Here is a 12,251-nt window from a genome sequence, read left to right on the forward strand (position 1 = left end):
AACCCACAATATCAAGATGCTTAACATAAGTGGAAATTTAAAATGTACTGTTTAATGTGGGAGACTTAAAACCTGTACGCTAATTCAGATCTCATGTGCCAGGCTTTGTCTGACAATGCCTCTCATTCATCTCTGTTCTCTCATTTTATACGGGACCCACAAATCTGCAGAACTGGTTATCTGGAACTAAGAATACATTTCCCCGTAGAAAAAGGGCCAGGTCAATGAGCTAGCATTCCTTGATAGTCTGTGAAAATGTCTTGAACTTAAAATACAAGAGGTTAAATTTATTATCTAAAAAGTAGAAAATGATACTACAATGATACTTCCAAAACCATTTAAAAGAAAACACTCTTGATTAACTGTGTTTGAGGAAATGTCTAATTACAGGAGGATGAAGGGACACAGTCTTCTAAGTGAGACTTTCAGACTTCAACTTTAGGGTCATTCTGGTTCTCCAACATGGTTTCAATTGTTAGTTCTATTTAAAATGCATAGAATTCTCTTACTTTGGCATAAAGTAGTGTTAGAAAAAAAACTCTTTATACTTACCAGTTGTAAGTACTGTTTTTTCCTCCAAAAACAGAAAAAATGGATTGACAGTTGGAAAAGAAAAGAGGAGGAGAAACAAGTACAAAGAGGGTGTACTAGAAAGAGGGAAACAAAGAAATTAAGTCTGGGATAAAGAAAGACACGAAGGCATAACTAAACTACAAAAACAAAGAAGAGGTAGGAACTAGAGGGCAGTCCCCAACTAGACAGTGTGTTCCCAGAGAAAGAGGACTCTTCATACCCAGCTCCAGAGATGACAGTGGAGTCCTGCAAGACAGTTCCACACACTGGCACTAGATGGAGCCATCAACTCAACATAGCATGGTTGCTGGAGGAGGGTATGGTGGGGGAGAGGTGGGACTGAAGAGCATTGACTCTACAGCCGGGTATTTACCTGGCAACAACTCTATCCAAAATAAGTATAGCTTCCCTAATCAACCAACTCTCCTAATGTCCAGATGTCACCACCATGCTGACACCACTATGCTTGTGGTTTGTCAAATTGGGACACACTAATTTTGAAATAAATATCAATTCAATTTTTATCAATGCAAGTGGGGTGGGGAGGTAAGTGAAGTTGGATCCGCTGCCAATTTTTTTCTTCTAAAAATTCAACATTCAAGGATAATATAGAATTTCAGGTTCATTGCTACTGAATAACAAAAATCCCTAATCATAAACCAAATGGCTTTCCCGTGAAGCTTTGTTTAAATGTTAAATAACATACCACCTTGCTACAGAGATTTATGTGATCAACTTCAATGTATGGCAAGAGGCGGGAGATGCTCACTGACAAATGTATTATTAAAAATCATCTTCTCGGCCGGGCGCGGTGGCTCAAGCCTGTAATCCCAGCACTTTGGGAGGCCGAGACGGGTGGATCACGAGGTCAGGAGATCGAGACCATCCTGGCTAACACGGTGAAACCCCGTCTCTACTAAAAATACAAAAACTAGCTGGGCGAGGTGGCGGGCGCCTGTAGTCCCAGCTACTCGGGAGGCTGAGGCAGGAGAATGGCGTAAACCCGGGAGGCGGAGCTTGCAGTGAGCTGAGATCCGGCCACTGCACTCCAGCCTGGGAGACAGAGCGAGACTCCGCCTCAAAAAAAAAAAAAAAAAAAAAAACATCTTCTCTTTATATTTTAATACTACTGTGATTTATATTCTGTAATTCATTTGCCTATATTCTCTGTCTAGGGTTGTGTTTGTGTATGACGAGCCCTCTCTTCATTCAGAAATGGTCTCCTATCACCAGGTTACCAGTGTGCAAAATTCTACTGTTTTTATCCTTAGAGTTTTACTTCTTTGGCTTTGTCTCCTATTAATATGCTGATGCTTCAGAAAAGTAACGCACTAAGTATGCTCAGTTACCTATATATTAGTAAAACTGTGTTCATAAAATATTTCTCTGAGATTGGTTTTGGAAGGGAAAGACAAGGACTAGTTGAGGGGACTAGGTGGCCAAAAGGTAAAATAGCACGAAACAAAAAAGGGAGGGCCAGAAGGAGGATGGGGGAACTGGCTGCAAACCGTGCCTAGCTTCTTTACATTCGGGACACAGACCATCATCCCTGGCACTTACCTTCCCAAGAAGATGTATGAAAAGGAAGGGTTAACTCTTTTCTACATTTTCCTCTTGCTGAATGGGTAATATCTCTCACAGTTAATTTCATTTTTTTTTTTTTTTTTTCAGTTTGACTCTTCGGGGCTTATTCATTTGCATAATATGGAATCTTGAGCCCATATAGATATTCTACAAATCAATGCAAGTAATTCTCACACTAAATCAGCAGCTTTAAGCTCATCATTGTTTGCACAGAAATCTTTATGCACTCATCTGCTTGATTTTTTAAATCATTTAAAAACCTCCAACACTGACACACTAAGCATCTCCCATTTAGCCTTCTCCAAAATTTGAACTAAATTCTGAAAAATAAGCACAGTACTGTACAATCATACACTTGATAATTTCCCAAATTGAGCTTCAAATGTGTGCTTAATGTTTCAAGTGGCTCCTGAGAATGATGCCTCTTGACTAAAGATGACAACTTTGGTGTCTGGCCCAGGCAGAGCTGAGTCAGCATTCTAAACAGTGACCCTGCAAACCTGAGGTAGTTGGCGGTTACTGACATGCCAACTGCCTGAGTACTTTAAAACCATTCCAATCTCCAGTTGAGAGTTGCAACATGCTCATCTGGCAAGACAACCTCTTCCTGAAATTGACCAGAATGAGAACAAAGGTTACCTGCTTTTATCTGTTACTGGTAGCTAATATTTCTAATTAGGAGTTCTGATGGAATTAGTTCTCAATGAAATTCTTCCTCCTCGGTAGAACACTCTACGTCTTACAGGTTGAATTTCTTTTACCTTTTCCTACCCACCAAGAAACAAAAAAAAAGGCAAAAAACAAATTCCCTCCACCTAACGAGAGGGTAGGAATGTGAGTTACAAGTAAACCCTGGAGACAGAGCCATGGGATTTCAGTTATATGCCTAGTACTTCTTTTGCCTTTACATGCATCACTTTTACTTTCCGATCCCTAAATGGACACTAAAACCTAAGGAATGCAATTATTAGAAAGCGGGCCATGTGAAAGACGGGAGATATATTCACTCAGGTTTACTGAGAAATTATTTTTCAACTTTAAGACAGATGTCAACAAAACATCCAATATTTTAGAGTGAGGTGACCTTTATTTCTGCTTCTGGGAACTGCTAGAGAGAGTTCCAACTTCAAACGAAGAAGAAAAGGAAAAGGGAGAGCCATAACACGGTAAGAAAACAGGCCCCAGCATCAGACAGCTAGTGTCCAATTCCAGTCCTACCATTCATTAGCTGAGTGACACCTATGTTGTGGCTTCTAGTGATCACACCTAGCTCTGGGTTGCTCTGAGGATTACATGAGTTAAATATGAGCAGCACACATAGGAAGCTCTCAATACAGGTTAACTGTCATCAAAGAAAAAGAAAATAGAGGGGTGTTAGCATGCAGTATAATCAATTTATTTTAAATAGATGCTGTCAAAATTCCTTAATTTTGCATCTAAGAATGGTCTAAATAAGATGTGTCCAATCTTTTGGCTTCCCTGGGCCACACTGGAAGAAGGAGAACTGTCTTGGGCCACACATAAAATATGCTAAACACTAATGATACGTGATGATCTAAAACAAGAAAAATAGCAAAAACGAAAAATACAAAAAAACCTCATATTTTAAGAAAGTTTTTGAATTTGTGTTGATCCACATTCAACGCGCATGAGGCCTGCAGGCCATGGGTTGCACAAGCCTGGAATAATCATCTTTGGGCCACAGAGGATGGAGATCCTCTGCTCTGGAGTAGCCAGGGACTTCAGACAGATTTTAGACTCACTTTTTCACCAAAGGCCCTACACACATCAGCTGACTGGGAGAGAATATCTTTGTAGCTTCTGATCATTCAAATATTGTCAAAATCACCCTAAATATGTTCAAAATAAGAATGTTAACTTGTATTTTTTCCAAGTATGGAAATCAACAGTACTCTTGGCAGTTAACTTCTGTTTTTATTAGGTTCTAAAGACCCAGGTAAATAAATCAATTCTGGACTCTGTATACAAGAACTATTATTTGCCAAAATGGCCCCAGAGGTTCCAGCATGGCTTATGCAATACTCCAAAGGGCCAAAGATGGTAGTGAATTAATAGGATTAGGAAGCTGGAGGAAAAAGTGAATCTCAAGTTTCAGACTATCCCTGATGGAAGGTCACTCCACAATTCCTCAGGGAGGGCTTCCCCAACCTCCCGACTAGGTTAAATCTCCCCATTAGACACTCTGGTGCATGAAATACCTTTCCTTCATGAGCAGTGGGTTATCTGTTACTAACTGATCAGTGCCATTCTTCCTACCAGATGATGTGCTTCATGAGACCAGGGGCCAGGACTGGGTTTGCTCCCCACTAGCACTGTGGTCACCTAACACTATGCCTGCCACATAAGAGATACTCAGTATATATTTGTTTACTGAATGAATGAGGTATCTGCCTCTAAGGAACGGTATTTCCGGACACTTGGCCCATTTTGTACTATCCACAAGCTTCTACTGCTTAGAAGAATACAGAATAGGAAAAAAAGAAAAATTGGCAAAAATCTATGGATACTGAAATACTAAGGAAAGATGCTGAGCATGTACATTCACTTTGTTTCCTACTTGTGGAATGGAAATCACCACACTGGGATCTCCCAACTTTAAAATCCAAAGCGAAGGTCTAAGCTGTCTTTGGGTTACACTCCTGGAAAATCCTGAGGAAATTCCTAAAGTAACTGCAGAAAGTGACAGGGGAGAGAGAAGAGAAGATGGTCCAAGACTAGAGTGATGGAAGACTTGGAAACTCGAAAAGCTTTCTTCGCTAACTAACTGGGACTTTGTCTACATGCCAGCTATAGGCTCAGGCACACATGAAGAGAATAATGAGATGTATGGGAGGACTGGAAAGTGGAGGATTTAAATGCTTAGGAAAAGAGCCAATGAAAGCTGACACAAGGACAGGAGGGACCCAGCAACCAAGCGCCGGCTCTCATCACATCAGCAGCAGCATGTCCTACAGCCTTCAGCAAAAGAACAAAAAGGTCAGGGAGGAAAATGACACATCTCAGAACCAAAGGGCAATTCATTATGAGGCTAAGGAACAAAAGAGAAGTCAACCAGGGAATATGCTGAAGAAACGGTGATTATGAAGTCACTGGGGAAGACTGAGAGGCATTTTGGCTGTAATTCCAATGACTAGAATGAAGGAGGACGTGAAATGCTTTTGGATTGGGAAGATTTATTATTCTGGAAAACAAACAGCTCAAGGAAAAACAAATGGCAAAATTCCTGCCTGAGTTTTGAAGTAGTGTCACTAGCAGGATGAGGTTCAATTTATACATTCTTCAGAAATGAAATGGCCCTTGAAAAGGACATAGTGGTACGATTCGGATATTTCCAGCCTTACGGAAGCTAAGTAACATGCTGATAATAAAATTAAGTTTCAGTTTTAGATAGACTGATATTTGAAATTAACAAAAAAGGAAAAAGTAAAGGAAAAAAATTAAAAGACCCTGAACTGACAAAAAAAAAAAAGGAACTACTTTCTTTTTTTTAAATTAAATGTCATTGCAAACAAAAAAAAAAAAGGTGAAAGGTGAGTTACATTTTGGGCAATCTTACTGAGTTTACAAAATGTTTAGTTCACAGCAGGTTTTAGTTTGGACTTGAACAATCTGTAAATATTTACTTAAAATTTAAAGATAGGAGGACAGCACAGGTCACATATTGCCATTAACAAGACAGAAGGAATTTTCCGTCATTCCCAAGGCCTTGGTGCTGCGTTCCCACATGTGGCCCCAGCTCTGCCAAAAGCTTGTCTTCTTTTCCAAAGAAATTCCAATTTTTGCAACCAGCCCTGACTCCTGAACTGTGAATACCTCTGACAGAGTCATATGTTGCTGAAGCTTCTTCAACACCCAGACAGGGAAAGGAGAGAAACAGGGAGGCAGATGCACAGCGTCCGGTCCGTCCGCTCTCTGAATTGCAGATTTTGATAAATATGTTACATTTTATATTGTTCTCTGTTCTGTGTATGTGAGGGCAGGGACCATGTTCTCCGTATGCCACAGTCCTACACCATGCCCAGTCATTGATTCCAGGACTGGACTGTGTACATAGAATGGGGAAATAACCTTTAGACATTTAAGAAAACACGCACTATATTCAGATTAAGTTCATTCCAACATGAGATTAGTTCTTCCAACTCTGCAGAATGGACAGGCACGACACCCATTTCAAAGGGTTGCTTAAGGAGTCAACGAGGTACATACAAGTAAGGTAGTCAGCACTAGGTCTGCCACATAGTGCAGATTCAGTAAATCAAAACTATTATTTTGGTGAGTGTTCTCAAATGTCAAACTCCCATGGAGGTCCTCAGGCATTACCCAGCCAAGTTACCCCATTTGGTCAATAACAACTAATATATGGCAGGTGGTTCAAAAGTAATGGATTATTCACCTGCAAGGAATCACACTGTACTCATGGTATTAAATTATTCAGCCTTTCATGCCAAATTCTCTGTTAAAAAGGAAGCTGATCAATCCCTGAGTGGGACTCAGTCTTGATTTGATTTAGAGTTTTGTTTTTTTGGCAACTTTCTATTTTCCAGATAGTTGTAACCATTCATTGGGTGCACACTCACAAATCATCCACTATATGCCAGGCCTTTAGAAAATAGAGACATAGAAAGATATTAAACAAAAAAGATGTTTCAGTATGTTCAGTGGTGGGAGACAAGCAGCCCGCAGGCCGACTCTAGCTCTTACATATGCTTTCAATCCAAAAATGTTTTAAAGATTTGAGCCAATATTTAAAAATCAGGGAATTCCACATAAATATCCAATATCCAGCTTCCCCTGGAAAAACCAAATGATGTGGCAACACAAAGTCAGTAGTCCTATCAACTCTTCCCTGGCAAGAATCTACGAGTTAAGTAGGGGCAGCCTGCCACTCTACACTATGCCCTGCTCCTCACCAGAACCAGGTAGGTACATAATTTGTGGGGCTCAGTGAAAAATGAAAACGAGGGGCCCCTTGTTCAATAATTATTAAGAATTTCCGAAGAAAACAGCAGAACCTTAAACCAAATGTGAGGTCCTTCTGACCAGGGAAGGGGAAGGGGGCCTATGTAACTACACAGGTCTTATGCCCATGAAGCTAGTCCTGGCTCTCACCCCCTGGACACACAGGAAGATAATTATTTATCTAAGTATTCTCTCATTCATTAACAATCAAGCCTGTATTTACAGTAAGCTAGATATCACACCCCTGAAATCTGAGGTTCAAAAACTAGAGTAGAGGGGCCAGGCACAGGAGAGATAGAGAGCCACTAGGGTCTCTTTCCTTTTTGTTAAGACTGGATCCACACCAGAGACACTGAAAGTTAATCCAAGTAAAATTAAACTGCTCTCAACAATACAGATTGGCTTGAGCCCTTTTGTTGGCATCACAGGAGCCTCGATTACGAATTCTGAGAAACAGCTCACAAGCACTAATGAATAACTAAGTCCTGTCGGCTGTGCAGACAGTGGGCCCAGAAGCGAAGGGCTGGCCTAGGAGAGATCTGAACATGAACCTGACCATCTGGCTCTCTATGACTCACTTTGATCACAAAATGAATTGCAACAAATTGAAGAGCACATGGCTAGAGTTAATTATCTCATCTGTAATCTGAATCTACTTTTAAGCAGTTATTATTACCCTCTATCAGGTGGAAACATTTCCTACCATCACTGCAAAGTGCATTTTCCTGATGAACTGTAATGGATCATTAAATTCCATATCTGAATAACAATACTGTGCACTTATTCAGTGCCTTTCATCCAGGGATTTCAAGGCAGTTTGCAAATAATTAAGCCCCTTACACAGCAGCCAGAGGTGAGCCACTGGAAAAGAATTGCCTGAAGATACTGAGTCAAAGGGCATAATTCAATAGCAAGAGAATAAATGGCTTTCTCCCAGGCACTGGTAATACTGAAAGTGAATCCTGATCCCCTCTCTCCCTTTCACCTCACCCCTTCTTCTTCATAGCAGATCTTGACATGCAACATACAAAGAACCAAAAAAGTAACTAACAGGAGTGTTCATAATTTAGCTATGAATTCAGACACACACTTAACTGAGGAGTGTGTGTCTCCATGTAATCCTGGCAAACACACCACCAACTGACATTTCAGTCCACCTGCAGAATAGACAGACAGAAGAATTTACTCAACACATTCATGATTACCAAATGGCAAACCTGAAGCCTCCCGCCATCCAAAATGAAAATACGGCTCTGCACCAATAAAGTTATGTTCTAACAAAAATACTTTATTCCACGGTTATGTGTTCAATTTCTGGGACTTCTCTTATTTGAATGATATTCAGGTTTCAGGAGTTAAAAGGACGCTGGAAATGGTCAATCAATACATTTCTTTTAAAAACCAGAACCCTAGAAGGGAAAACATTTCAGCCACTCAAAGTTTTGTGGTGAAATTATAAACTCCAGAAAAACTGAATTTACAATGGAAATGCTGACAGACCTTTCACTGGAGCAGTTTGAACGCAACACTGTAATTTGGCAATCTCTCTTACAGACTAAAGACTAATTCTAACAAGATGTCATTTTGACTCACGTTTATTATTACCTGCAAGAATGAAAAACGCCGTTTACTCGGGAGGAGCCAGAGAACCAGGGTGGGGCGAGCTCACATTTTAAGCAAGACGCCCGCTGCTTTACCAAAATAGCCCTCTCCGCCAAAGGAGGGGCAGTCTTTCACGCTCAGCTTCTTTCATGTCAGCCCGAGCCTTTGCAGCTCGACATGCCTTTCCTACATGTTACATTTTAATGATCTGAGAAAACCGTTATCAGCATTAACATCTCTAATGTTACTCTAAACAGACAAAAGCAAAATATCTCATTAGGCATCATCTCCGCCAAGGTTCCCACTAGGCAGGAAAGGATTTTTATCTGAAGTAATTACCCTTTTTAGTTAAATACACTCAACAGATGAAATTTACACAGAGAGTGAGAGACTGCAGCACTAGACAGCGAAGGTGAAAACCAGGAACGCCGCGTCTCGCCGTCCGCGGGCCCGCCGGGAGGGTGCGGGTCCATCTCGCGTTCGCGGGTGGGGCGCCCCAGTCCCTCTCTTTTCCCAGCGGCTACGGGTCACGGCGACGGCGGTGACCTGGCGGCAGGCTGCGAGGCGCGCCTCCTCGGGCCACAGACAAACCACCCCGGCAGCGGCCGCGCCAGAACTTCCCTCAAGTTGCCAAACTCGCCTACGCGCGGGAGAGTGCTGGGGATGCCCCGCGCGCCCGCGACCCCGGAAGCCAGGAGTGTGCCGCCCCTTCACACACTCACTCCCAGCCCTGCCCGCTTCCCCTCACGGTCCGAATTCCTGCAAATCCTCGGCCAGACTGAGGTCGCCGATATGCTCGCTCCAGTTTCTCCCCCCCTTGGGCACCTGGGGTAGCCCGTGAGCGCCGCCCGCCGCCGTCTCCAGCGGCGCCGGGCTCCCGAACACCCGCCGGGTGAGGGAAGCACAGCAGGGCCACGGAGCGCCTCGGCGCGGGGACGGGGAGGGCAGTGTCCCCTTCATAAACCAGTCTCCTGTGTGAAGCTTCTGGGGCTTGGAGACTGGCGTGTAGGGTGTGTGTGTTGCACTTTGACTTCTTGCAGGATCTGTGGGAGAGGGGGTGCAAGGTTTCCCTCTCAGAAGCCTGGAGCCCTTAGGTCTTAGCTATGCGGGACACTTTCTGACAACCCGATCTTTCGCTAGGAGAGATTCGACCCAGGTCTGCGCCGCGAGGCCCCCAGCTCGCCTATTCCGGCGACCCTAAACTTGGGCTTTGATTCCCCGCCGGTCGCGGTGGTCCGGGCCACCCGGCGGCGGCTGACAGCTGAGCGCAAAGGCGCCGCGGCCAAGGTCCTCGCGGAGCAGCCCGGGGCGCGCACACCGGGGGTTAAGGAGGAGGCCGCCCGACCTTGCGCGGGGATCGCGGGCTGGGGGTCGGGGCACCCGGGCCTCCCTGGGTCGGAGGCAGGGCCGCGGGTCTGACAGCTGCTGCGGCTCGCGCAGACGCGCGCCTCCCTGCAGCCCGCCCTCCCCACGCCTGACTTATTACCCTCTGCTCCTCCTCCCCCTGCTGTTCCAAAACACCCTTCGACGCCAGCAAAATACAATGCCGCCTCAGCCGCTGTAAACAGCCGGGCGGGAGGGCGCATATTCGGCGCGGCGCGGCCGCCGGCTCGGCTCCCACCCCCTTCCCGTTCCTAGAAAATGCCATAAAAGCGGGCAGGGCGCGGGGAGGGCGGCTGCGCGCCCGGCGGCAGGGGCTCCCTTCCCGCGCCGCTTCCCCACGCCTCCCTGCCTGCTCGCTCCCCCCGCAAACTTGCCCCGCCACCCCGCCCGGCGCCGGGGCCCCGGGTCCGGGCCCCGGGACTCACCTCGCCGAAGAACTTTGCGTCCTTTTCCGCCTCCTCTTCTCCGCGTCTTCCCGGCTCGCAGCCCCCTCCCAGCAGCCGGCGAGGTGGGCGGTTCGGGGGTCACCGAAAGCTCGCGGAGAGGACGCGCATCACATGGCAGCTCGTTCCCAGCCCCCCGAGTGCGCCGGGAAGGGGGAGGGGAAGGGGTGAGGGGAGGCCGGGGAGAAAGCGAGAGCGGGGCGGCGGCGGGAGTGGGCAGGCGGGGTGGCGAGGGCGGCGGCCGCTCACGTTAGCGTTGTGCGACCGCAGCCCAGGCGTGCACGGCCGCTGCTGCTGCCGCTGCTGCTGCTGCTGCTGAGGCTGCGGCGGCTCGGCGCTGTTTGCTCCGCGCCGCGCGGCTCGCGCTCTCCCCGGAACGCCCACACTCTCAATCGCTACATTGTTGACATTCGGCGCTGACGTCACCCGCTCCCCATTCACAATAACTTTACGGGAGCCGGGCAGCGCACCTCCCCGGCCGCTGGGGCGCGGTACGCCCGGCGACTAGCGTAAGCCGCTCCGCGAATGGCGCTCAGGGGGCTGGGGCGGGGGGCCGGGGCGGGGGCGGGCGCGCGCGCTCCGCCGGCTCGCGGGAGGGGGCGCGCCTCATGCCGCCGCCGCCGCCGCCGATCTCCCCGCTTTGTGCGGCCGCGCGGCCGGGAGAGCCCCCTCTTCCTGGCTCGGCTGACCGCCCCGCTCTGCCTGGACTTCCTGGCCGCGAAAGACGAGGGTTGGGGGCATAGCAGAGTGAGAGTAGTGGTGAAGGCTGGTGTGGCACGTGGGGAGGGTCCAGAGCCCTAGGTGCTGCACCTGGGGAAGGAGAGCAGACATCGAGACCTGGGATCCCAGGGTTAGCCAGCGTTTTCCCCGAGGGGCAAGAAAAGATGCTCCATTGGCCCCCACAAAGCTGACCGTATTCCCTTTTGGGTGGGGACCGGGCGAGTAAAAGCAGCCTTTTTAATGTTGACTTCTGAATCCTTTTCAGGAGGCCCTCCACCTGCCCCACTGAGCGAACCTTAAGCCCTCAAGCCAGTGTTTTTGGAAAAAGCGCGGTCAATTTCAGGAGGACATTAAAAGCCAACCTCCCCAGCTTCAGCCCCAGCTCCTACTGCCTTCCAGCCACTCTTGCCTGCCTTTCCTTTTTGCGGCTCTTAGGGTGTTGTTACTGCCCTTAAAGGCCATCGTGTGAGTACCCTGTCAGAAGAAAGCTTGGTGGTGGCTAGGATTTTACAGAAGGTAATTAGGATTTAGGCTGAATGTACATTTGCAATAAAATAAGATTGTGTTAGTGTGTGCTGGTGCCTGCAACTTCTTGCCAAGGCCAGAAAATTCTGCCACGTTTCCCTAAACACCTATAACTTGGCCCTCTTGTGTACAGGCAGTATTCCATATTATTACATGTGGTGCTGATTTTTAATGAATATTATAAAACTTTGGCTCGCTCTACTGAGAGGAATCATAAATCCCCCCTGTAAAACGGGCACTGGCATATGCTGAGGAAGCAGTGAAGCGTCGCCCTGGGAGTCTTGTGATATCATCTAAAGTGTTGCTCTGAACCACCTTCATTTGAGGGCAGAGTTTTGAAAGGCCCCATTTGGAATGTCTGTGTGGAAAGCTAAGTGATGGCTGAGAGCAAGCTGGAGGTGCTGAGCTAATTTTTTTAACAGCCCTGCGGAGCCCCTGCGT

General features: G+C 46.6%; 1 protein-coding gene across 2 annotated transcripts in view; it reads right to left on the reverse strand.

The window, feature by feature from the left end:
- The window catches only part of BACH2 (BTB domain and CNC homolog 2), a 379,921-nt gene extending 368,948 nt beyond the window's left edge, over positions 1-10,973 (reverse strand). The window contains exon 1 of one of the 2 annotated variants that reach the window (XM_033234632.1): positions 10,548-10,973. The gene's annotated coding sequence lies outside the window, so the exon portion shown is untranslated. The remainder of the gene's footprint in view (positions 1-10,547) is intronic. The other variant, XM_033234634.1, reaches the window with a different exon arrangement.
- Between the last annotated feature and the right edge of the window lie 1,278 nt (positions 10,974-12,251).

Source organism: Trachypithecus francoisi, unplaced genomic scaffold (genome assembly GCF_009764315.1).
Source record: "Trachypithecus francoisi isolate TF-2019V2 unplaced genomic scaffold, Tfra_2.0 Lachesis_group15, whole genome shotgun sequence".
Classification (NCBI taxonomy): Eukaryota; Metazoa; Chordata; class Mammalia; order Primates; family Cercopithecidae; genus Trachypithecus; species Trachypithecus francoisi.